Here is a 25,391-nt window from a genome sequence, read left to right on the forward strand (position 1 = left end):
CAGTGCACAGCATAGGATGCCAACTCCATGGGGCCCTGGGTGCCCAAGCACCAACAAAATTCCCCATGAAGGGGCGGGGCATCCACAAATGTTGGTGCCAGAGCCATGCACGCTGCATGACACCTACAGGCCATTTCCTCAGCTGCTCACTGTATCAACAGGGAAGGTTATTTGTCAATAGGGGCCACTCAGGTCTGCTCACAGACAAGAGCATAGGATTGGGATGTGTGGCCGTTCAGAGTAGTCCTCCTGCCTGGTAAAATTATCTGAAAATAGGGGGAATTTGCACATACATACACCCATGAGATTGAAACTTTGGTTGCTCAGAATTCTAGATAATGTGGAAGCCTGCAAATTGAAGTCTCTCCTTTCCCTTCAAAGTGTAGCCGCTTTCAGTAGAACTTGCACAATGTGTTTCATAATGTCACGGCCACCCAGGACTGGTCCCAGCTCACAAGAGACCTCACTCCGTTGCAGCTTATTTACAGGAAAAGTTTATTGAAGATTTCTGCTTCTCATACAGTTCAGCATTGTGACCGTACGTCTGCCACGTTAGACCGCTGAAGTCCCCTCTGACTCCTCCCCTCTTCCGCACCAACTTAATAGCCTGGCTCTAGACCACCTCTTCCTCTCCTTTCTTTTCCGCAGGGTCTTCCTGCCCCCCTGGGTTCCCTCTCTCCGTGACTCGCCTGAGGCTGAATCCTCTGCCGCCTCTTCCCCCCTCTTTCTGGCTTTAGGGCCGGGCTCCTCCCCTGAGCTCTCTCCACTTCCGCGCGCCTCTACGTTTGAACTTGGCGCGCGTACGTTGCTGCTGACCTTTCTTTCGACCGCTACACCACCCCCTGCTCTGCTCTCCACCCTTTCCGGCTGAACACCCTGCTCCAACCCCCTCTCTCTGTTCTCTCCTAATCCTGCTCCCTCCGAGAGACTGACAACTCCACCCCCTTTACTCCGTTCCGGCTGAGACGTCTCTTGCTTCCTCTGTCTTCCACTGGGCTCCTCTCCGCTTCTCCCTTCTCCTCCCCTTTGCTTGATTAAGGTAACCCCCTTTTGAGAATCCTCTGACTCGCTGCTCAGACTCGTGGATTCCCTCAGAATTCCATCATCTTCTTCCTCATCCTTCTGCCCCTCCTCCCACTCGCTCTCCGTCTCCTCTGTCATCTCCTCCTCTCTCCCAGAAACCCTGACATCCATCCCCCCCTCGAAGCCCCCCCTTCCCCCCTCCCGCTCGCCGGGGACCGGTTGTGGAAACTGCGGCTCTTCGGGGGTAGGCTCAGGATACAGGTCGTCTACGTCAATGTTCTCTGCTGGCAGTTCTGTGTAAGTGTATTCGAAGTCGGGTTCTTCCCCCAAATGCTTCTCAGTCTCTGCTTCCATCGCTACTTCCTCCGGTGCTGCCCGCCAAGGACCTATCAGCCACCTCTTACGCCATTCCTCCTCTGGCTGCTCCTCCCACCAATAAGGGGTTTCCGTGTCCACCCCCGAGCACGATCCCCTGGGCGGGCTTGATTCTGGTGTTCTTTCCTCGGGGGAAGAGAAACCCCTGAACGTGCTATCTGACAATGTGGGTGTGAAAAGCCAGTCATCAAAGTACTCAGCTGGCATGGGTCTATGTGGGAAAAGTGCATGGAACTCTTCTTTCAAAAGGGGTTCGTCTAACTCGTAGCCTGGCACCCAACTATTAGCAGCGGCTGGTGTGCCCTCCCTGGCGAGAAAATATTCAACTCCCTCCTCCCCCCATCTCGAGTCCAGTATCTCTGTGACCTCGTTAAGAGGTCCTGGTCTTGGCGATTCCCCCCTCTCAGGCGCCCTCCTACGTGGCTCTGGGGGTGCTCCTGACTCTTGAAACCTGTGTGGGGTTTTGTAGGGAGTGAGCACCGACCTATGAAAGACCGGGTGCACCCTGGAACCTTCCGGAAGGGCTAGACGAAAAGCCACCGGATTGATCTTAGCCTCAACTTGATATGGCCCTAGCTGCCTGTGTCCTAACTTCTTCTTGGCCAATGACCTGGCCGGCATCGCGTGGGCTGCTAACCACACCCAGTCCCCAACCTGGATGTCCTCTCCCGCCCTCCTGTGCTTATCGGCCTGCACCTTATACGCCTGTTTTGCCAGCTCCAAATGTCTCCGCAGCTCCTCGTGCACCTCATGCAACTCCGCTGCAAACTGGTCGGCATCTTGAGGCCCCCCCCCTCCTGGTGCCGCAAATCTCGGGAAGGTTCTGGGATGACGGCCATTGTTCGCGAAGAAAGGCGTCACCCCGGTGGAAGCGTGTTTCGTGTTGTTGTAGGCGAATTCAGCCATCGGCAGATAGTCCACCCACGCCGCAGGTCGCTGGTTGGCGTAGCACCGCAGGTACTGCTGCATGATCGCGTTGACCCTCTCCGCTTGACCGTTGGTTTGTGGATGCCTCGCCGATGTCAGGTTGATTTTGACGTGCAAGATGCCCAGAAGCTTTCGCCAGAAAGTGGAAACAAACTGGCGCCCCCTGTCGGACAAGACGGACTGCGGAAGTCCATGCACTCTGAAGACGTGATCGATGAAGAGCTTTGCGGTCTGTTCTGCCGTCGCCACCTTGGCACAAGGGATGAAGTGCGCCATCTTGGTGAACAAGTCCACCACCACTAACACCGCCGTCTTACCTCTGGAGCTGGGCAGGTCTGTAACAAAGTCCAACGCTACCCTCTCCCATGGTTGCTGCGGCGTCTCCAGCGGTTCTAGCAATCCCGCCTGCTTCTGGTGCACTGGTTTGGACCTCTGGCAGATATCACACCTGGCGACGTAGTCCGCCACCTCTCCTCTCATCTGGGGCCACCAAAAGTCTCTAGCCACCAACTCCATCGTCTTCTCTTTGCCGAAATGGCCTGCACTAGGGGCGTCATGCAACTGTTGCAGAACCTTGGCTCGAAGATCGTCGGTGGGCACGTAAAGGGCACCCTTACGAGTCAAAAGTCCATCTTGTAATTGAAACTCATCGTTGTGTCGCGACCCTCCGCGTAGCTCCTCCATCTTAGACTGTGCAAACTGATCCCTTTGCAACGCGCGTCGCACCGCGTCCAGGTCGACTGCGATGGTAGCGCACGTCCACGCCTGCGGTGCGAAAATGTGCTTTGCTGCGATTGGAGCTGCTTCCTCCAAGTATTGCGGCTTTCGGGACAGCGCGTCTGCAATAACATTGGAGTCTCCTGGGATGTATTCTATTTTGAAGTCGAAGTCCGCAAAGAACTCCGCCCAGCGCATGTGTCGCTGGGTCTGCAACTTAGCCGTCCGCCAATACTCTAAGTTCTTGTGATCCGTGCGGACCTGCACCGTGTGCTTGGCTCCTATTAAGAAGTGTCGCCACGCTTTGAAAGCTGCATGAATGGCCAACAACTCCCTGTCCCATATGGTATAATTGCGCTCCGCCTTGCTGAGCTTCCGGGAGTAGAACGCACCCGGTCGCCAGTTGCCTTGTGAATCCTCTTGCAAAAGAACGGCCCCAACCGCTCTATCTGACGCATCGGTCTCTACCCGCATGGGTCTGCCGGGATTCACGTGGAGCAGCTGCTCTTCGGAGGCGAAAAGACCTTTAAGCGTCCGGAAGGACCGCTCCGCTTGTTCGGTCCAGACGAACTTCTTCTTCTTGGAACTGAGGGTGTCAGTGATCGCCGCCGTCGCGTTCGCAAAACCTTTAATAAACTTGCGGTAAAAATTGGCAAAGCCGATGAACCTCTGGACCTCTTTCCGATTTCGAGGGCTTTTCCAGTCCAACAGCGCTTGAACCTTAGCCCTGTCCATGGCCAGTCCCTCGTCGGACAACTTGTAGCCAAGGAAATCAACCTCTCTGACATCAAACTGGCACTTTTCCAACTTGGCGTACAGCCTGTGTTCCTTCAGCCTCTGCAGGACCTCCCTCACGTCCTTATCGTGATCCTCCGGCGATTCCGAGAAAATCAGGATATCGTCGAGAAAGCAGACACACTTTTTGTAGAGGAGACCTGCTAGCACGTGGTGCATAAATGCTTGAAAAACGTGGCTGCCATTTTGGAGGCCGAAAGGCATGACTCTGTATTCGTATGTGCCCAGAGGGGTGAACATGGCGGTCTTCCACTCATCTCCTTTCCGGATGCGGATGAGATTGTAAGCTCCACGTAGGTCCAGCTTGGTGAAAATCTTGCCCCTCCTGACGGTCGCTAAAAGGTCGTCAATCTTGGGCATGGGGAAAGCTTTGGGCTTAGTCAAGCTGTTGATGAACCTGTAATCCACTATAAGCCTTTTTTGGGGCGTGTCTTTCTTCTTCACAAAGAAAACAGGGCTGCCTCCCGCTGCTTTAGATTCCTGGATGAAACCTCGCTTGAGGTTATGGTCTATGAACTCCCGAAGCTCTTGCATTTCGTCCTCCGACATGGAGTACAGCTTGGCAGCAGGCAATTGCGCCCCTGGCACTAAATCAATCGCGCAGTCGTAAGGTCTATGAGGCGGCAACTTGTCAGCTTCCTTCTCACAGAAAACCTCCAAGAATTCCTGGTACTTGTGAGGCACTGTTTGCACCATACCCAGATGCAATGGCTGCTCAGCTTCTCCTCCCTGATCGGTCTGAAAGCAATGCTGAGCACAATACGATGAACAAAAGTTGATCTGCCTCTGGTACCACGCAACCGCGGGACTGTGCCTCTCCAGCCAACTCATGCCTAACACGATGGGTGTGTCCGATAAGTGGGTGACATTGAAACTAATAAGCTCTCGATGGTTGCCAATCTGCATCATCATGGGAGGGGTTTGCTGCACCACTTGCCCCCCCAGCAACTTCCTGCCGTCCACCGTGACCACGTTCAGAGGCGTCGTTGCAGGCAGGAGCGCCATGTTGTGCTGCTTAACGAACTGCAGTCCCATGAAGTCGGCGTTGCTTCCCGAATCGATCGTTATTGGAACCTCGAGGAGTCTCCCATCAGGCAACTGGAGTGTTGCTGTGAGCAGAACTGCCGGTTTGGGAGGCAAAGGGTCCACGCTCTGCAGTGATGCTGGGGGCTTGTCTACAGATCCGCCTGGCTGAGCCCCAGTAGCTCTGCTTCCAGCCAGGCACTGTCGTTTCCCTGAAGCTGCTCCCCTGGTTGCACCTCTGCTGTTACAGTTGCCAGCGCTGCAGTGTGCTTCTGGAGCCTCTGGGGGCACTCTTTCGCCATATGGTGCGCACTGTCACAGATGTAACACTTCCTGGTTCCTCTAGGAGGCTTCGCTTTGGCTGCACCAGGGACAGGGCTCTGGGATGGCTTCTGAGCCCTAGCACCACCAATCTCCATTGGCTCCTCTCTGTCCTTCCCCATTGGCGAGGGGTGCGCACGGCTGAAGTCCCTGTGCACAAAAGGGAGAGTCCTTGCTTGCGCACGCGCTTGGGGCCCGTCCTCCTCGTGCCACGGACGCCCCTCATGTCGAATTCCAAGAGCTAAAGCCCGTTGCACCACGTCTTCTAGGGTCTGGGGTCTGTCCCCCCTAGCGATCTCATCCTTGATGGGGGGGCTCAATCCCTCCCAAAAAAGATCTCTGACCGGTTTACTGTCCTTTGGCCAATCTAAGGCGGTGAGCAATGCAAAAAATTTAGAGTGGTATTGGCGCACAGTCGCTTTCCCCTGCCTCAGCCCGTGCATTTGACGGCGCGCAATGTCCACATCCACAGAGGATTGAAAACAAGAATCCATCGCTTTGATGAACGCAGTTGAATCGCGACGGGCCGGTCCATCTTCGCGCCACAAATTGCGTAGCCAAGCCCTGGCCTCCCCATGCAGGTGCGAAACAATGAACCCCACTCTCTCCTCCTCATCTTTAAAATCGTGACGGAGTAAGTGCAGTGCATATACAACGTCCGCTCTGAAATTGGGATAGTCTTGCAAGTTGCCATTAAAATGCGGAACTAGGGCACCCCCCCTCCGTCCAAGCGCAATGCCCTCCGCTCTGGATCCTGGGGCCCCCGCCTTGTCCGCGCGCTCCCACCTTGCCTGCAAATCCTGGCACGTCTTCTCCAAGTCGTCATTCTTCTTCTGCGAAGCAATGACTGCCGATGTGAGAGCGGTAACCTGATTCCGCAATGCAACCAGCTGCTCCTCAGCGCTCATGGCTGCTCCCGTTCGTGAGCTTCGCAAAAAAAAATTTTTGCTTTCGGAGAGGGGACTTACTGTCACGGCCACCCAGGACTGGTCCCAGCTCACAAGAGACCTCACTCCGTTGCAGCTTATTTACAGGAAAAGTTTATTGAAGATTTCTGCTTCTCATACAGTTCAGCATTGTGACCGTACGTCTGCCACGTTAGACCGCTGAAGTCCCCTCTGACTCCTCCCCTCTTCCGCACCAACTTAATAGCCTGGCTCTAGACCACCTCTTCCTCTCCTTTCTTTTCCGCAGGGTCTTCCTGCCCCCCTGGGTTCCCTCTCTCCGTGACTCGCCTGAGGCTGAATCCTCTGCCGCCTCTTCCCCCCTCTTTCTGGCTTTAGGGCCGGGCTCCTCCCCTGAGCTCTCTCCACTTCCGCGCGCCTCTACGTTTGAACTTGGCGCGCGTACGTTGCTGCTGACCTTTCTTTCGACCGCTACACCACCCCCTGCTCTGCTCTCCACCCTTTCCGGCTGAACACCCTGCTCCAACCCCCTCTCTCTGTTCTCTCCTAATCCTGCTCCCTCCGAGAGACTGACAACTCCACCCCCTTTACTCCGTTCCGGCTGAGACGTCTCTTGCTTCCTCTGTCTTCCACTGGGCTCCTCTCCGCTTCTCCCTTCTCCTCCCCTTTGCTTGATTAAGGTAACCCCCTTTTGAGAATCCTCTGACTCGCTGCTCAGACTCGTGGATTCCCTCAGAATTCCATCATCTTCTTCCTCATCCTTCTGCCCCTCCTCCCACTCGCTCTCCGTCTCCTCTGTCATCTCCTCCTCTCTCCCAGAAACCCTGACACATAATATCCAAGTTGTTAATCCGCCCTGCACTCTTTTGACAAAGGCCAATTTTATCATGTAAAAGTTTAGATATTAATATATAATTAAAAATTCCTTCTGTTTTACAGTTGATGGGCAATTTCAAGTCCCAGCAGAGAAACAATGGGAGATGAGGAGGAACCAACTTCTGCTATGAGAGCCAGTGTGGCGTAGTGGTTAAGAGCGGTAGTCTCGTAATCTGGAGAACCGGGTTCGAGTCTCCGCTCCTCCACATGCACCTGCTGGGTGACCTTGGGCCAGTCACACTTCTTTGAAGTCTCTCAGCCCCACTCACCTCACAGAGTGTTTGTTGTGGGGGAGGAAGGGAAAGGAGAATGTTAGCTGCTTTGAGACTCCTTAAAGGGAGTGAAAGGCGGGATATCAAATCCAAACTCTTCTTCTTATGATGGCTTCATCTCTCTCAGGGCGCCAGAGAGGAAGAACTAGATGGTGGGGGACTGTTCTGACATAACTACAATAGGCAGAAAGGTTTACTTCCACCACAAGACTCACTAATGAGATTTTCCACCCAAAGGAGCAGAAATGGGGGGAATCCTCAGCCCTAAATTTGATTCCAGTGGTGGGGAAATGAGTTGCAATTTGCAACAAGGAAAAGGAAATACCTGCCATGGCTGTAGCCATTGACGTTCCAGCCTGTCTCCTCCACTCGCCATCAGCATGACCTTTGATCTGGATGAATAGGCAGCATTCAAAGCCTGAGCCACAGCTTGGACACTGAAGTAAGTGATGTAGCTGTCTTGAGACAGGGCTCTCTCCAGCTCCTCTTCTGGCACCATCTCCAGTTTCTCATTCTCTGTGCATCTTATCCGACTTTTTCCAGCCAATGTGTCCTTTCTATATAAACAATGAAATACTTTATCCCAAAACTGTATAAGGAGTTTGGAAGATGGATCATAGGGTTGGTATCTTTTCCTTAGTTGGGGCTTCATTATGAAGGACAAAGATCCATGAATGTACTGGAGAAGATCAGAATCACTATTCAAATTAACATTAATGTCTTGAAGACATGTTGAGATCCAAACTTTCCCCCCAATTTGTTTCTCAAGAAATTGTTGTATTATCATGAGATCAATCCATGCCGCTTGACTGCTTCTATAGTAAACAAATATTTTGACTTTGTCCCATATGATAAATGGTTCACTTGGGATGAGGTATGGATTTAGGTTATGGTCTGGTATTCTTTTTAATAAGGCAATGCAAATTCCATTGTTGATCATCAGAGGTGTCAAGGCACTCAAGAACATTTCTCCATTATCATTGTCTGAAACCAAGAGGCCAGTCCATGTCCACCCAAAATTCAGGAGCAACTTCACAATCCCCCAATACTGGATTTCCCCCTTGGGGACCATTTGGTAGACAAAGGGGACTTCAGTTTTCTCGTCCAGTGTCTGAGTCATAAAGCCATAATTGATCTAGTGAGGAAAGGAATAGATTAGTGATTTGTTTGACTTTCAGTAAAAGGAATAGATACTGTATTTATTGTCTGTTATTGTCTGTGGTACCTCGGGTTAAGTACTTAATTCGTTCCAGAGGTCTGTTCTTAACCTGAAGCACCACTTTAGCTAATGGGGCCGCCGCACCGCTGGAGCACAATTTCTGTTCCCATCCTGAAGCAAAGTTTCTAACCCGAGGTACTATTTCTGGATTAGCGGAGTGTGTAACCTGAAGCGTATGTAACCTGAAGCGTATGTAACCCGAGGTACCACTGTACTTATTATCTGTTATGGCTGGAGTTGATTGGAGTTTTAGTCTGAAAAATTTGGATAGTGCCAGATTGGTGAATGCTGGAAGAAACATCCCTGGATCCTGTTTTCTACTACAGCTAAGGGTTTTCTCACTTTTTCATAGACCCTTCTTGTCCCTTCCCTTCATACCTGTGGAATTTTGTAGATACCTGACATGGCTGAAATCACTTTTGAGATGGCAGAATTGGCCCGTTCAAGAACAGCCAGAAGGTTATTCCATCTTCCACAGCTATAGTTTGGAATATTACTTTCACCACCTGCAAGCAAGTCTAGCATGCCATCAGAAGTCATTCTTGCATCAAAAAAGTTCTCAAAGAGGTTGTAGCCCAAGGAAATGTTGGGTAGGAACCTGGAATTCTGGTTGACCTCCTGAACAGAGAACAAGAAGGACAAGATGTGCCAGTAGAACCTAGGTGTAAAACTGCAATGAAACATCAAATAAAAAATGTCAGAAACCTATTCACCATGTAAAGAAATCAAATGTTATTTCTAGGCAATCTCAAAGTAGCTGATCCCCAAACAATGATATGTATGTTTGTAGTTTGGGCTGAGACAAGACATATTTTATTTTATTTCTTATAATAATAAAGTTATATACCGCTCTATATCTGAGGATCACTTTGTTACAAGGTAAAAATTTATTGGCCATTTAAAAATAAAAACTAGGAGATTGCAAATTCCATTGCAAAGAAAGAAAGAAAACAGAGAGGCACACAGCCTTCAAAGTGGAAAATTGCTTTTATTATAATGAATTAAGTAGAAACTATTTGAGTGGTGTTGGAGAAGCATGACATCCAGTGGCATCTAATTACTTACCATGCAAGCCTCTTTGAGGGAGTCTGGGAAAAAAATGTATGGATCTTCTTCAGTGAATGAACGTGGAGATATGATCCCAGCAATTAGGAAGTCTCCAGGCCGGTAGTAATTGAGTGTTTGACTTTCTTCCCAGATCAGATTCATGGGACATATTTTTCTAAGATTTCCACAGTCTCCATGCGTCATTAGCAGGAGAAGCAGGAGGGAAATCATTTCGCCTGTACCTCCTACACTTCTCTTGTAGCTGCTCCTCTCTCCTCCCCAGTCAAATAATCAGAAGCCAAAAACTCTTGTAAGAGCAGAAATGCAGTGACTTTCCCAGTATGGGTAGCGTTCAGGTATCCCTCAGCTGTTCATTCAGACTGTGTCTGACATATCAGCTATTCTGTGCATCCACTTTTCTCCCCAGGCACAGAGCTAGGAATAACCTCATGCTGCCCTTGATTGCAATGTCTAGGCAACCTCGAGAAATATCTCTTGATCTGGGCAAGAATAAATAGCTATGATTTTCATAATTATAAGGAGAATAAATTTGACCACTGCAACAAACTTTAGTCATTGCGAAGCTTGGGTGGCAGGTGCAGAGCTGGGGGAAAACATGTTTATAATAAATCACAGGTGAATTGCCAAAGTCTGACATGTATGTGTTTGTGCGCAAGTTTGACCTCAACTGCATATGCCCCATGGGGCTTAGTCCCAAGTAAGGAAGTCCAGGTTCTGTGTGTCCCATTGAACTTAATGGGAATTCTGGCTAACAAGGAATAGGGTACTGCGGGAAAATAGATCTTTCTTGTGGAGTTGAGAGATACCTTCTTGGCTCAGCATCAAATTCTGCATTTTCAGCACACGGCCAATACCTGATCTTTAGAAAAACAAATAAAATGAACTGCAAACATGAAGTGAAGAAGAAATACAAGAAATGCTGGCATTTATAAAAGGTGGAATAGATTGGTTTAATGTGTATCAATCGGAGCAAAAACATTACAAATCTCCATATAAATCAAACAGTGACATCAGCCATCCAGCCACTTCATTCAGGCTCCAGCAATACACACAGATCCTTCAACCAAGACTGGCACTCAGTGAAGCTTGATAGATGTCAAAGAACTCCAACTAAGGAGGAAGAAATCTTAGGGGAGCCTCTGCAACACCACCTCTACCTGCCCAAGGGAGTTATTGAGTGGGAGGTCAGCAGGTCTTACTTGAAATGGGCCACTACAGACAAAACAGGGTTAGGCCAGTGGTGGTGGTGGTTAGTAGAGGTGCTGTGCTCTCTGAGGTCCATGTTAGGCAGCAGAACAAGCTTAGAAGAAAGTTTGAATGGCAACCATTTGACTAAATGAAGAAGTTTGAATCATAGAATCATAGAATCATAGAGTTGGAAGAGACCACAAGGGCCATCGAGTCCAACCCCCTGCCAAGCAGGAAACACCATCAGAGCACTCCTGACATATGGTTGTCAAGCCTCTGCTTAAAGACCTCCAAAGAAGGAGACTCCACCACACTCCTTGGCAGCAAATTCCACTGTCAAACAGCTCTTACTGTCAGGAAGTTCTTCCTAATGTTTATGTGGAATCTTCTTTTTTGTAGTTTGGATCCATTGCTCCGTGTCCGCTTCTCCTGGAGCAGCAGAAAACAACCTTTCTCCCTCCTCTATGTGACATTCTTTTATATATTTGAACATGGCTATCATATCACCCCTTAACCTCCTCTTCTCCAGGCTAAACATGCCCAGCTCCCTTAGCCGTTCCTCATAAGGCATCATTTCCAGGCCTTTGACCATTTTGGTTGCCCTCCTCTGGACACGTTCCAGTTTGTCAGTGTCCTTCTTGAACTGTGGTGCCCAGAACTGGACACAGTACTCCAGGTGAGGTCTGACCAGAGCAGAATACAGTGGCACTATTACTTCCCTTGATCTAGATGCTATACTCCTATTGATGCAGTCCAGAATTGCATTGGCTTTTTTAGCTGCCGCGTCACACTCTTGGCTCATGTCAAGTTTGTGGTCCACCAAGACTCCTAGATCCTTTCCACATGTACTGCTCTCAAGCCAGGTGTCACCCATCTTGTATTTTTGCCTCTCATTTTTTTTTTTTGCCCAAGTGCAATACTTTACATTTCTCCCTGTTAAAATTCATCTTGTTTGTTTTGGCCCAGTTCTCTAATCTGTCAAGGTCGTTTTGAAGTGTGATCCTGTCCTCTGGGGTGTTAGCCACCCCTCCCAGTTTGGTGTCATCTGCAAATTTGATCAGGATGCCCTTGAGTCCATCATCCAAGTCGTTGATAAAGATGTTGAATAAGACCGGGCCCAAGACAGAACCCTGTGGCACCCCACTAGTCACTCTTCTCCAGGATGAAGAGGAACCATTGATGAGCACCCTTTGGGTTCGGTCAGTCAGCCAGTTACAAATCCACTGAGTGGTAGCATAGTCAAGACCGCATTTTACCAGCTTCTTTACAAGAATATCATGGGGCACCTTGTCAAATGCCTTGCTGAAGCCAAGGTAGGCTATATAATAAATATATTTTTTAAAAATTAATAAATATAGGGAAGTTTTTAATGTTCGATGTTTAACAATTTTTTAAGTGCTGTAAGCCACCCAGAGTAGCAGGGAAACCCAGCCAAATGGGTGGGGTATAAATAATAAAAGTATTATTATGTATTATATTTTTTATTAATTTTCCAATATAAACTTGTACAAAATAAAACATCGAATTTATCACCAATGTCCTCTTTTTGGACTTCCATCAGTATGTCTGTTAATTCTCCATATTGCTCACTTCCTCCACATTTCTCGATTTAATATTGCACTACATTATTATCTTATATTCTTATTTAAACAACATTTCTACTATACATTCTCACAGAACTTCCAGAAAACTTACAAATGTTATATGATCATCACATATACTTTTCATATAATCTGTAAATTTATTCCAGTCTTCAGTGAATCTCTGGTCTCGTTGGTTCCGGATCCTCCCTGTTAGTTTATCAAGTTCTGCATAGTCCATTAATTTCATTCTCCATTCTTCAATCGTAGGTAATTTTTCTTGTTTCCATTTTTGGGCCAACAAAATTCTTGCTGCTGTTACTGCATATAAAAACAGCTTCCAATCCTTTTTATTAATTTCATTTCCTATTATTCCTAATAGAAATGTTCTGGTTTTCTAACAAATGTATATTTCAACCTTTTTTTTAACCCATTATATATCATTACCCGAAAGCATTTCACTTTTTTACACTCCCACCACATATGATAAAATGTTCCTTCTTTTTATTTACACTTCCAGCATTTATTACTTACTTTACACATTTTTGCTAGTTTTACTGGTGTTACATTATTATTATTATTATTATTATTATTATTATTATTATTATTATTATTACATGGGAGCATATTGTACATGAGAAAATACAGCACATTTAGAGAAAATGAAGCAACATAAACAAATGAGATGTAACTTGCAAAAATTTATTCATGATAGTCACACTGCTTTAATAATGTATTCATGTTTCATCACTAACTTTTAGCAACTAAACAAGCTTTAAAATATATATACCGTGAACCTTCTCCTGGCAAAAAAGGGTAAAGGCTATATAAAAGTATGTAAGTACCTATTATAGAATAATAACAGGGAACCTGAAGCCCACTACATGTCTCAATGTCCCGTATCACCCCTGAATTAAGTTCACACCAACTGTTTCTGATTGAGAGTCTGTTTTAAGCAGAACTCATCCCTTTATATAGCCTGGAGAATCAGATGCCATCTTTAGGTTTTTGTTGTCAAGTGCTCCTTTGTGTTCAGATCGGGCCTCAGTATAATGATGTAGCACTTGGGAATGAAGATGCAGCCCAGAAGCCCAGCACTGGAGGCCAACATAGAGAAGACCTGCACGGCTACCATGTATTTCCCCTTGGTGCTCAGGTAGGTGGGCACAAAGGACACCCAAACACTGCAGAAGACCAGCATGCTGAAGGTGATCAGCTTGGCCTCATTAAAGGCCCCAGGCAGCTTCCTGGCTAGGAAAGCCACCACGAAGCAGATAGCAGCCAGGAAGCCCATGTAGCCCAGGGCACCATAAAACATGACCACAGAGCCTTCATTGCATTGCAGGATAATCTCTGCAGGCTGGGAGTGCATGTCAGACTCTGGGAATGGGGGAGAGGTCCCCAGCCAGGTGGTACAGATGAGAACTTGGACACTGGAACAGAAAATGACAACAGTGTTGGCCAGACTTTTCCCCAGCCATCTCCTCACTCTGTTCCCTGGCTTGGTGGCCATGAAGGCCAGCACCACAGTGATGGTTTTAGCCAACAAAGAAGAGACGGCAACTGAGAAGATGATGCTGAAGACTATTTGTCGGAGAAGGCAGGTCTCTTTCCTTGGCCGGCCAATGAATAGGAAGGAGGATGAAAAAGAGAGCAGGAGGGAGACAAGGAGGATGTAGGAGAGGTCCCGGTTATTGGCTTTGACTATGGACGTTTCTTTGTACTTAAGGAAGATTCCAAAAACAATGCTTGTCATTAATAGCAGCAAGATAGTAATGGAAGCTAGAAGGCTCCCCAAAGTTTCTTCATAGGTCAGAAAGGAGATACTTTTGGGAACACATTGAACTTGACCCTTGTTTGGATACTGATCTTCGGGACATTTGGTGCAATGTTTTGCATCTAAGGAGAGAAAAGGAGTGCTTTAGCATCATTTAAATCCATAAGCATCTATGTTCTATTACATTTTAGGGGGAAAGGTGTCCATATATGGGAGGGTCAGGGGGGGAAGTGTCTTAAAAAGGAGTGGACAAACTTGGTTATTTCATTTGCCCATTTATGTTTATACTGTTGCCTTCCTCCATGACAATAGAGGTGGTTTTGAAAAATTTCTCAATTTTATCACCCAAACAAACTTGGGATACAGGTAAAGCTGAGAGGCAGTGACCTCCCACAGAGGTGCTTCTTGTACAGCTTTTGCTGAATTTATAATGTCCTGTCCCATGTGAAATGGTTTTACCTTATATATAATATATCTGATTACTGAGGATGCCCTCACAATGATCGTTGATTTGTAGTCCACCAACTGCTTCATTTAGAAAAATAGAGAAGTCAAAAAAGGAGACACAATCAAAAATGTCTTTCACTCTTCAAAGAAAGTGTTCCTAAGTGAATGTTTACACAATTTATATTCTCAAAAGAGCTCCCGTTTATATTCACCCACCTTCCTGAGCAGAGATGGTCCCAACTGAACATGGGGCACAAGCATAGCAGCAAACGGGCTTTCCTTCTTGAACCACTTTGGCGTATCCAGGTTGACAGCTTTTGGTACACCTGGAGCTAGGTACAGTCTAAACATAGAGAACATGCATCAAACAGAAAGTGTCAGGACTATTTGTGTCTACGTCTATTTTTATTAAAAAGTAATAATTTTTATTAACCGACCAATCAATTCAAATCAAATCACATCACATAAATTCTGAATTACAAAGCCGAATTTTAAATTTTTGTTGAGGGGACCCATATTTCAAGATCCGAAGGGGAATTCCAATCATCTTCTTGCTACTGCGTTCATATCCAAATCAGTCCAAATAAAGTTCATAATTCTATCCAGTCTTGTCTTGCTGTTTCCACATCTCATCTTGTTCGTATATTTTTTCTTTTTGATCTCTTCTGATAATCTCCTTAAGCAGAAAAACACCAATTATATCCTGTGTGGATTTTTCCGTTCGTCCATTCCTCATATCGAGATGGTTTCCATATATCATCACTTTCATAAATAACATCGCTCTTTCCATCATTAATCTCAGGATCTGTCGTTCTTAAGTCCCACTGAGGAGTCTCACCCACAATATAAAAACAGCTCTTTTCCTCCTCCCAGACTCAAGTCCTCCAACAGAGCTTGCCAATATGGCCACGGTATTTTTAACTGCGTCATTCCAGAGCTCTTAAACCTTCCACGCTCTTCTTAAAACATGCTTTGGTTAGAAAATTTATCTCCACACAGTCGTAAATCCACAGCTTAAGTCATTAAAATGGCATTTCTGACTTGTAAGGGGGGGGATTCTTGTTTAATCACATAGAGGAAAGAAAGGAAAGTTTTTTCCCCCTCCCCCATCCAGTCCCTTTGCCATACTGAGTCTTGGCATATCTTCTCATGATTGATTCTTGTTCCTCTGACTCGTCTTGTTTATCAGAGAACTCTTCAGTTAGCAGTCTTTACTCCCCCTCCTTCCTTGAAATATGTGCATTCGCTTCTTCCTAATTGTTCCTTTTGAAGTTCTTGCAGCTAGCAGCGCGGATCAGAGACAGCGTCCAGGAGCACCGAGGTCCACAGGAGGGCATTCTGCCTAGTGCACCCATCCCCACAAATTTGGGGGTGGTATAGGGCACAGCAGGCAGGGGCAGGCCCCCCCAATCTTGGGGGGGGGGGGTAGGGAGGCTATTTTCTCCCATCACAGCCTCCTAATTACCCCCTGTGGGTCGGAGAGATGTTATTGTCAGCCATCTTCCGATGCGCCCCTAGTGGCCCCTCTATTTGTGTCTATGTCATTCATTTATGGAGTTTGGAATGGACCTAACAAGGGTCCCTATTCCCACTGACCCTGGGCACTTTCCAGGGAAGCATTTTGATGCAGGACAACGTGGCAGGGAAAACACTTTGGTGTTCAGACAATTATATCTGACTATTCTAAGCAAGTTGGGACGCGGGTGGCTCTGTGGGTTAAACCACAGAGCCTAGGACTTGCCGATCAGAAGGTTGACAGTTCGAATCCCCACAACGGGGTGAGCTCCCATTGCTCAGTCCCTGCTCCTGCCAACCTAGCAGTTTGAAAGCACGTCAAAGTGCAAGTAGATAAATAGGTACTGCTCCAGCATGAAGGGAAAGGGCATTTCCGTGCTTTCTCTGGTTTGCCAGAAATGGCTTAGTCATGCTGGCCACATGACCCGGAAGCCGTACGCTGGCTCCCTCAGCCAATAAAGCGAGATGAGCACCGCAACTCCAGAGTCAGTCATGACTGGACCTAATGGTCAGGGGTTCCTTTACCTTTACCTTTATTCTAAGCAAAGGTATATATTAAAAAAGCAAGTTTAAAACCCTAGAATGACAGTGATAACAAAACAGCAGCAATAAAACATACATGAAGGTAAAGGCAAAGGAACCCAAGATGGTTAAATCCAGTGAAACGTGACCGTGGCATGCAGTGCTCATCCCCACTTTCAGGCCAAGGGAGCAGGGGTTCATCCTGAGACAGCTTTCCTGGTCATGTGTCCAGCATGACCAAACCCCTTCTGGTGCACTGGGACACTGTGATGAGTGCCAGAGTGCACAGAAACAGAGTTTTCCTTCCTGCTGCAGCGGTACTTATTTATCTACTCGCACTGGTATGCTTTTGAACTGCTAGGTTGGCAGCAGCTGGGACACAGCAACGGGAGCAGCAGTTAAACATACCACCACCTGAAGACTCCAATTTCAAAAAGTGCCTCCTGAATTATGGTTACATTATTATTCTTTTTCCAAAGTGTTTTGAGTCTTGGCAAAGAATGGAGAGATGAGTCTCTTGCTTCTTCCACTTAGGCTTTCTGTCTCCCATCTGTCTATTAATGCCATTGCTGCTGCTAATAATGCTAATTCCTTAAGGTAGCATCCCTGGTGTCAGGATTATGGCATTCAGTTTCCAATCAACCCCTCTCCACACCATAGTATGCTGGCACCATGCTTGTTAACCATCTAAGCACTCAGGCCAGGAGATGCCATCAAGATTCCTGGTAGCAAGAGCTCTCCTTTCCACTTGTTGCTTCCTGAATTCTGGACGTGATTCTCATTCACCCCCTGGGCTGACTTTTGAAAACCTTGCATTACACTGATTAGGGCTTATCCACACTTCCTTTTGGGCCATCTTTCTAGTCACAGGTCCATGCTTTAAAGCTCCATGTCAAAGCAGTCCCGTCCTTCCTTCCTTCCTTCCTTCTTTCCTTCCTTCCTTCCTTCCTTCCTTCCTTCCTTCCTTCCTGTCTCAGTGCTTCCCCTAAGAAAACCCACATTTTAGCAGTGAATCAAAGCAAATGGCAATTCATGTTTCCACAGGAAAGTACTGGCAGAAAAAAACACCATAAAACAAAAATCCTGCTCAGACACCGATCAGGACTTGTAAGTCGCATTGTGGCACAAATGGAAGTCTCAATGAGCCCTTACTCCCCAACAGGTGTGCCAAAGGCTGTAGTCAAAGTGCCCTTGGAATTATTCAGTTAGTGATTAGAGCTTTACAGATGTAATGTGGGATAAAGTAGTATGCCATACCTTCTCAGACCACTTGGGCCACACAATGGCTTGTGAGTTGATTGTGAAATTCATGTCAGCAGATCCATCTCTTCCTATACTCCCAACCGGCACTCTTACACGAGTCTTATTGGGAAACATCACCCAGTTCTCAATGTCATAGTAGACTGGTATCTGCCCATTCTCATCCAATCTGAGGCTGCCCATGGAAGTATTCAAAAACTGGAGTCCTCTTAAGAATGGGTGAAACTGGAACGGTAGAAAAAACACACCGGCATTTATGAAATAGAAAAGTTGAATATAAGCCCTCTACACTTTGAGCTCTAATCTCCTAGGAATTGGGGTCTGTGCACAGTTCATCTGGACTCATGAGCCTTTTGCAGCCATTCCTTTTTCTTTATTAGAACATTTGTAGGCAACCCATTGTATAAAATAACAAGGTTTCTGGAGAATAAGATAAATTCAAAAGACAATAAAAAAACTTCTTAAAAAATGAAAATAGCCAAATACCAAAGTTTTTAAGTAGAGATGGTCCTATAAATCAGTGCACAGCATAGGATGCCAACTCCATGGGGCCCTGGGTGCCCAAGCACCAGCAAAATTCCCCATGAAGGGGCGGGGCATCCACAAATTTTGGTGCCAGAGCCATGCACGCTGCATGACACCTACAGGCCATTTCCTCAGCTGCTCACTGTATCACCAGGGAAGGTTATTTGTCAATAGGGGCCACTCAGGTCTGCTCACAGCCAAGAGCATAGGAGTGGGATGTGTGGCCGTTCAGAGTAGTCCTCCTGCCTGGTAAAATTATCTGAAAATAGGGGGAATTTGCACATACATACACCCATGAGATTGAAACTTTGGTTGCTCAGAATTCTAGATAATGTGGAAGCCTGCAAATTGAAGTCTCTCCTTTCCCTTCAAAGTGTAGCCGCTTTCAGTAGAACTTGCACAATGTGTTTCATACTATCCAAGTTGTTAATCCGCCCTGCACTCTTTTGACAAAGGCCAATTTTATCATGTAAAAGTTTAGATATTAATATAGAATTAAAAATTCCTTCTGTTTTACAGTTGATGGGCAATTTCAAGTCCCAGCAGAGAAACAATGGGAGATGAGGAGGAACCAACTTCTGCTATGAGAGCCAGTGTGGCGTAGTGGTTAAGAGCGGTAGTCTCGTAATCTGGAGAACCGGGTTCGAGTCTCCGCTCCTCCACATGCACCTGCTGGGTGACCTTGGGCCAGTCACACTTCTTTGAAGTCTCTCAGCCCCACTCATCTCACAGAGTGTTTGTTGTGGGGGAGGAAGGGAAAGGAGAATGTTAGCTGCTTTGAGACTCCTTAAAGGGAGTGAAAGGCGGTATATCAAATCCAAACTCTTCTTCTTATGATGGCTTCATCTCTCTCAGGGCGCCAGAGAGGAAGAACTAGATGGTGGGGGACTGTTCTGACATAACTACAATAGGCAGAAAGGTTTACTTCCACCACAAGACTCACTAATGAGATTTTCCACCCAAAGGAGCAGAAATGGGGGGAATCCTCAGCCCTAAATTTGATTCCAGTGGTGGGGAAATGAGTTGCAATTTGCAACAAGGAAAAGGAAATACCTGCCATGGCTGTAGCCTTTGACGTTCCAGCCTGTCTCCTCCACTCGCCATCAGCATGACCTTTGATCTGGATGAATAGGCAGCATTCAAAGCCTGAGCCACAGCTTGGACACTGAAGTAAGTGATGTAGCTGTCTTGAGACAGGGCTCTCTCCAGCTCCTCTTCTGGCACCATCTCCAGTTTCTCATTCTCTGTGCATCTTATCCGACTTTTTCCAGCCAATGTGTCCTTTCTATATAAACAATGAAATGCATTATACCAAAACTGTTTAAGAAGCTTGGAAGATGGATCATAGGGTTGGTATCTTTTCCTTAGTTGGGGCTTCATTATGAAGGACAAAGATCCGTGAATGTACTGGAGAAGATCAGAATCACTATTCAAATTAACATTAATGTCTTGAAGACATGTTGAGATCCAAACTTTCCCCCCAATTTGTTTCTCAAGAAATTGTTGTATTATCATGAGATCAATCCATGCCGCTTGACTGCTTCTATAGTAAATAAATATTTTGACTTTGTCCCATATGATAAATGGTTCACTTGGGATGAGGTATGGATTTAGGTTATGGTCTGGTATTCTTTTTATTAAGGCAATGCAAATTCCATTGTTGATCATCAGAGGTATCAAGGCACTCAAGAACCTTTCTCCATTATCATTGTCTGAAACCAAGAGGCCAGTCCATGTCCATCCAAAATTCAGGAGCAACTTCACAATCCCCCAATACTGAGTTTCACCCTTGGGGACCATTTGGTAGACAAACGAGACTTCAGTTTTCTTATCCAGTGTCTGAGTCATAAAGCCATAACTGATCTAGTGCGGAAAGGAAGAGATTAGTGATTTGTTTGACTTTCAGGAAAAGGAATAGATACTGCATTTATTGTCTGTTATTACTGTGGTACCTCGGGTTAAGTACTTAATTCGTTCCAGAGGTCCGTTCCTAACCTGAAACTGTTCTTAACCTAAAGCACCACTTTAGCTAATGGGGCCTCCTGCTGCTGCAGGATTTCTGTTCTCATCCTGAATCAAAGTGCTTAACCCGAGGTACTATTTCTGGGTTAGCGGAATTTGTAACCTGAAGCGTATGTAACCCGAGGTACCACTGTACTTATTATCTGTTATTTTCGGGGGGGGGAGTGTTGGCTGGAGTTGATTGCCGTTTTAGTCTGAAACATTTGGAGAGTGCCAGGTTGGCGGATGGTGGAAGAGAGATCTACTATAGCTAAGGATTTTCTCACTTTTTCATAGACCCTTCTTGTCCCTTCCCTTCATACCTGTGGAATTTTGTAGATACCTGACATGGCTGAAATCACTTTTGAGATGACAGAATTGGCCCGTTCAAGAACAGCCAGAAGGTTATTCCATCTTCCACAGCTATAGTTTGGAATATTGCTTTCACCACCTGCAAGCAAGCCTATCATGGCATCAGAAGTCATCCTTGCATCCAAAAAGTTCTCAAAGAGGTTGTAGCCCAAGGAGATGTTGGGTAAGAACCTGGAATTCTGGTTGATCTCCTGAATGGAGAACAAGAAGGACAAGATGTGCCAGTAGAACTTAAGTGTAGAACTGCAATGAAACATCAAATTGAAAATGTCAGAAACCTATTCACCATGTAAAGAAAACAAATGTTATTTCTAGGCAATATCAATCTCAAAGTATCTCATCCCCAAACAATGATATGTATGTTTGTAGTTTGGGCTGAGACACGACATATTTTATTTTATTTCTTATTTAATAAGATTATATACCGCCCTTCAACTGAGGATCACTTTGTTACAAGGTGAAAATTTATTGGCCATTTAAAAATAAAAACTATTAGAGTGCAAATTCCATAGCAAAAAAAAGAAAGAAAACAGAGAGGCACACAGCCTTCAAAGTGGAAAATTGCTTTATTATGATTAATTAAACAGAAACTATTGGACTGGTGTTGGAGAAGCATGACATCCAGTGGCATCTAATTACTTACCATGCAAGCCTCTTTGAGGGAATCTGGGTAAAAATGTATGGGTCTTCTTGAGTCAAAATACTTGGAGTTATGATCCCAGCAATTAGGAAGTCTCCGGGCCGGTAGTAATTCTCTGTTTGACTTTCTTCCCAGATCAGATTCGCGGGACATCTTTTTCCTTGATTTCCACAGTCTCCATGCGTCATTAGCAGGAGAAGCAGGAGGGAAATCATTTTGCCTGTACCTCCTACACTTCTCTTGTAGCTGCTCCTCTCTCCTCCCCAACCAGATAATCGGAAGCCAAAAACTCTTGCAAGAGCAAAGCTGCAGTGACTTTCCCAGTATGGGTACCGTTCAAGTGTCTGTCAGCTCTTCAATCAGACTGTCTCTGACATATCAGCTATTCTGTGCATCCACTTTTCTCCCCAGGCACAGAGCTAGGAATAACCTCATGCTGCCCTTGATTGTGATGTCTAGAAATATATCCTGATCTTGGAAAGAATGAATAGCTATGATTTTGACAATTATAAGGAGAAGAAAATTGACCACTGTAACAACCTGGAGTCCTTGCGCAACTTGAGTGGCAGGTGCAGAGATGAAGAAAAACATGTTTACAGGAAATCACAGGTGCAGTGCCAAAGTTTGACGTGTGTGCGCGCCTCAACAGCAAGTTTGGCCTCAACAGCATTAGGAAAGCTCTACAGGAAGGTTAGACCAAGTCCCATCTAGTCCAGCATGCTGTATATTTCAGTGGCTGATCACACACCTTTGAGAAGCTCACAAGCAGGGCATGGGGGCAGTAGACCTTTGGTGGTCTTTAAATTTTAATAATTTTATTGGAATTTTATTTACAACATAACATAAACCCCCTACCCCCCAATACACAATCCACCCTCATTAAACGTGAACATAACATTCAACAATACAAACAACGAAATAAAAGACTTCCTTTATCCTGTATCAGGCCTCCTTATTTAGCCAGTGTGGTGTAGTGGTTAAGAGCGGTAGTCTCGTAATCTGGGGAACTGGGTTGGCATCTCCGCTCCTCCACATGCAGCTGCTGGGTGACCTTGAGCCAGTCACACTTCTCTGAAGTCTCTCAGCCCCACTCACCTCACAGAGTGTTTGTTGTGGGGGAGGAAGGGAAAGGAGAATGTTAGCCGCTTTGAGACTCCTTCGGGTAGTGATAAAGCGGGATATCAAATCCAAACTACTACTACTACTACTACTACTACTACTCTTCTTCCTCTTCTTCTTCTTCTTCTTCTTCTTCTTCTTCTTCTTCTTCTTCTTCTTCTTCTTCTTCACTGTTTCCTTTATGAATAATTATTAAGATTTTTCTTATAATAAGTTAAATATCCACAAAGTCTCCTGCAGACATTAATCAAAACAATTACAGGTATGTATTTTAGGGCACTGTTTTGTGAAGTATTCTCTGCATTTTCGCCATGCTTTTTGAAACTCTTGTCTAGTGTGATCTCTAATTGACTCTGTTAATCTAGCCAGTTCAATATACTCTAACAGTTTGTCTTGACATTCCTTTTTTTGCTGGCACAGTCCCCCCCCCCCCAGTTTTTAGCAATTAGGATCCTTGTTGCTCCTGTGACATAGAGGAATATTTTCTGATCTTCTCTTGCTATACCTGTGTCCGTTCCCCCAATAGAAAAGCTTGTGTGTTTTTCATTAAGTTATACTTAAACATTTTTTTAAGCTCGTCGTATACTGTGTTCCAGAAGCTTTTGATTTTTTCACAGGTCCACCAAACATGTATAAGTGTCCCCTCTGTTTTACTACAAGACCTTTGGTGGTCTTGTTCCCCAACAAATGACATTCAGAGACATGCAAGCCTCTGATCCCCCACAGAAATCCACTCACCATTAATTCATTAAGAATTATGAACTGCTTTTTTCATTGAGGCATGTGGCCCAGGGGGCTTACTCCCAGGTAAGTAAGTCCAGGTTCCCATTCAGTACATTCTTATCTGTGTGTCCCATTGAACTTAATGGGCAATCTGGCTAACAAGCCATAGGGCAGTGCCAGAAAATATATCTTTCTAATGGAATTAGGAGATATTTTCTTGGCTCGGCATCAAATTGTGCAGGGTCATAGAAACAGATTCCCAGCACACAGCCAATACCTGATCTTTAGAACAACAAATAAAAGAAACTGGGAAAATAAAGTGAAGAAGAAATACAAGAAATGTTGGTGTATATAAAAGGTGGAATAGATTGGTTTCATGTGTATCAATGGAACAAAAACTTTACATATCTCCATACAAATCAAACAGTAACACCAGCCACCCAGACACTTCATTCAGACTCCAGCAATACACACCGATCCTTCAACAAAGACTGGAGCTTAGTAGAGCTTGATAAGGGCCAAAGTAGCACTCCAACGAGGGGGGGGGGTCTTAGGGAGAACCTCTGCAACACCACCTCCCCTGCCCAAGGGAGCTCTTGAGTGGAAGGTCAGCAGGTCTTACTTGAAATTGGCCACTACAGACAAAATAGGGTTTGGCCAGTGGTGGTGGTGGTGGTTAGTAGAGGTGCTGTGTTTTGTTGTTGTTGTTTAGTTGTTTAGTCATGTCTGACTCTCCGTGACCCCATGGACCAGAGCACGCCAGGCACTCCTGTCTTCCACTGCCTCCCGCAGTTTGGTCAAACTCATGCTAGTAGCTTCAAGAACACTCTCCAACCATCTCGTCCTCTGTCATTCCCTTCTCCTTGTGCCCTCCATCTTTCCCAACATCAGGGTCTTTTCCAGGGAGTCTTCTCTTCTCATGAGGTGGCCAAAGTATTGGCGCCTCAGCTTCAGGATCTGTCCTTCCAGTGAGCACTCAGGGCTGATTTCCTTAAGAATGGAGAGGTTTGATCTTCTTGCAGTCCATGGGACTCTCAAGAGTCTCCTCCAGCACCATAATTCAAAAGCATCCATTCTTCCACGAGCCTTCTTTATGGTCCAGCTCTCACTTCCATACATCACTACTGGGAAAACCATAGCTTTTACTATATGGACCTTTGTTAGCAAGGTGATGTCTCTGTTTTTTCAGATGTACCCTAGAGTTCCCCTAAGCAAGGAAGCTGATGTTGCACAGACTCTCCATAAGCCTTCCCTCCAGAACAGGGTGCAATTTGGGCATCTGCCTGGCACAACTGAGCTCTAGCTTAGTTTTTCTGGTTTTGTTTTTTCTGGAACCTGTGTCTAGATGCTCATGGGCTCATAAAAATAACATTTAATATTTATATACATTTGTAAAATTTCTGACATATTACAATTGTTTCTCCATTAATATGTGTTCAATTTATCTATTTCACTTTATATGTTTCAGAGTTTCTTGTACAGTCGTACTTTGGAAGCCGAATGCTTTGCGAGTCGAACGTTTTGGCTCCTGAACGCTGCAAACCCGGAAGTGAATGTTCTGGTTTGCAAACGTTCTTTGGAAGCCGAATGTCCGATGAAGCTTCCATGGCTTCTGATTGCGTGCAAGAAGCTCCTGCAGCAAATCGGAAGCTGTGCTTTGGTTGTTGATTCCGTTCAACAACCAAGGTGCGACTATAATTGTTTTTGTATATTTAGTCAGATAGTATGTGTTTTAACACAAAGCATGTTCTCCAATAAATGAGAGCATGTGTTGCGGTGTGAGCCACCAGGCCAGGCCTCTTGTTGCCAGGCAGGTTAATAGTTGTTGCCTGGCATCATTATTGGGTAACCGGGTTGCTGGGGCAAATTGTATGTTGCAAATTGGGTGGGTGGGACCATAGTCTTTAAATATTGGTGCACTCTGGTTTCTCTTTCTCTTTGCAGAGTGCATCGGATCACCCGCCCGCCCGCCCTCTTTTCCGGTTGACCTTGCTTTGCCTGTCATGGGGTCGTCTGCCTTGGCGCAGGGGCCTAGTAGGAATTTTGCTATTTGGTGATTGGCTGTGCCATTTGGTTTTTGCCTACTACTCAGCAATTCGTCACAACTTGTAAGGTTGTGGTTAGGCATTGGTTATAATATGCTGGTGGTGGAGGGGTCAGGTTAGGCCGTGCCTGCCCCTCCCGTTGTGCTGAAGGGAATT

The 25,391-nt window shown here is 46.0% G+C and overlaps 1 long non-coding RNA gene across 1 annotated transcript in view; it reads right to left on the reverse strand.

Annotated features, from left to right (window-relative positions):
* The window catches only part of LOC309365509, a 153,326-nt gene that overhangs the window by 9,772 nt on the left and 118,163 nt on the right, over positions 1-25,391 (reverse strand). The window lies entirely within an intron of this gene.

This window comes from Podarcis melisellensis (genome assembly GCF_964234715.1).
Source record: "Podarcis melisellensis genome assembly, chromosome: 2".
In the NCBI taxonomy this organism is placed as follows: Eukaryota; Metazoa; Chordata; class Lepidosauria; order Squamata; family Lacertidae; genus Podarcis; species Podarcis melisellensis.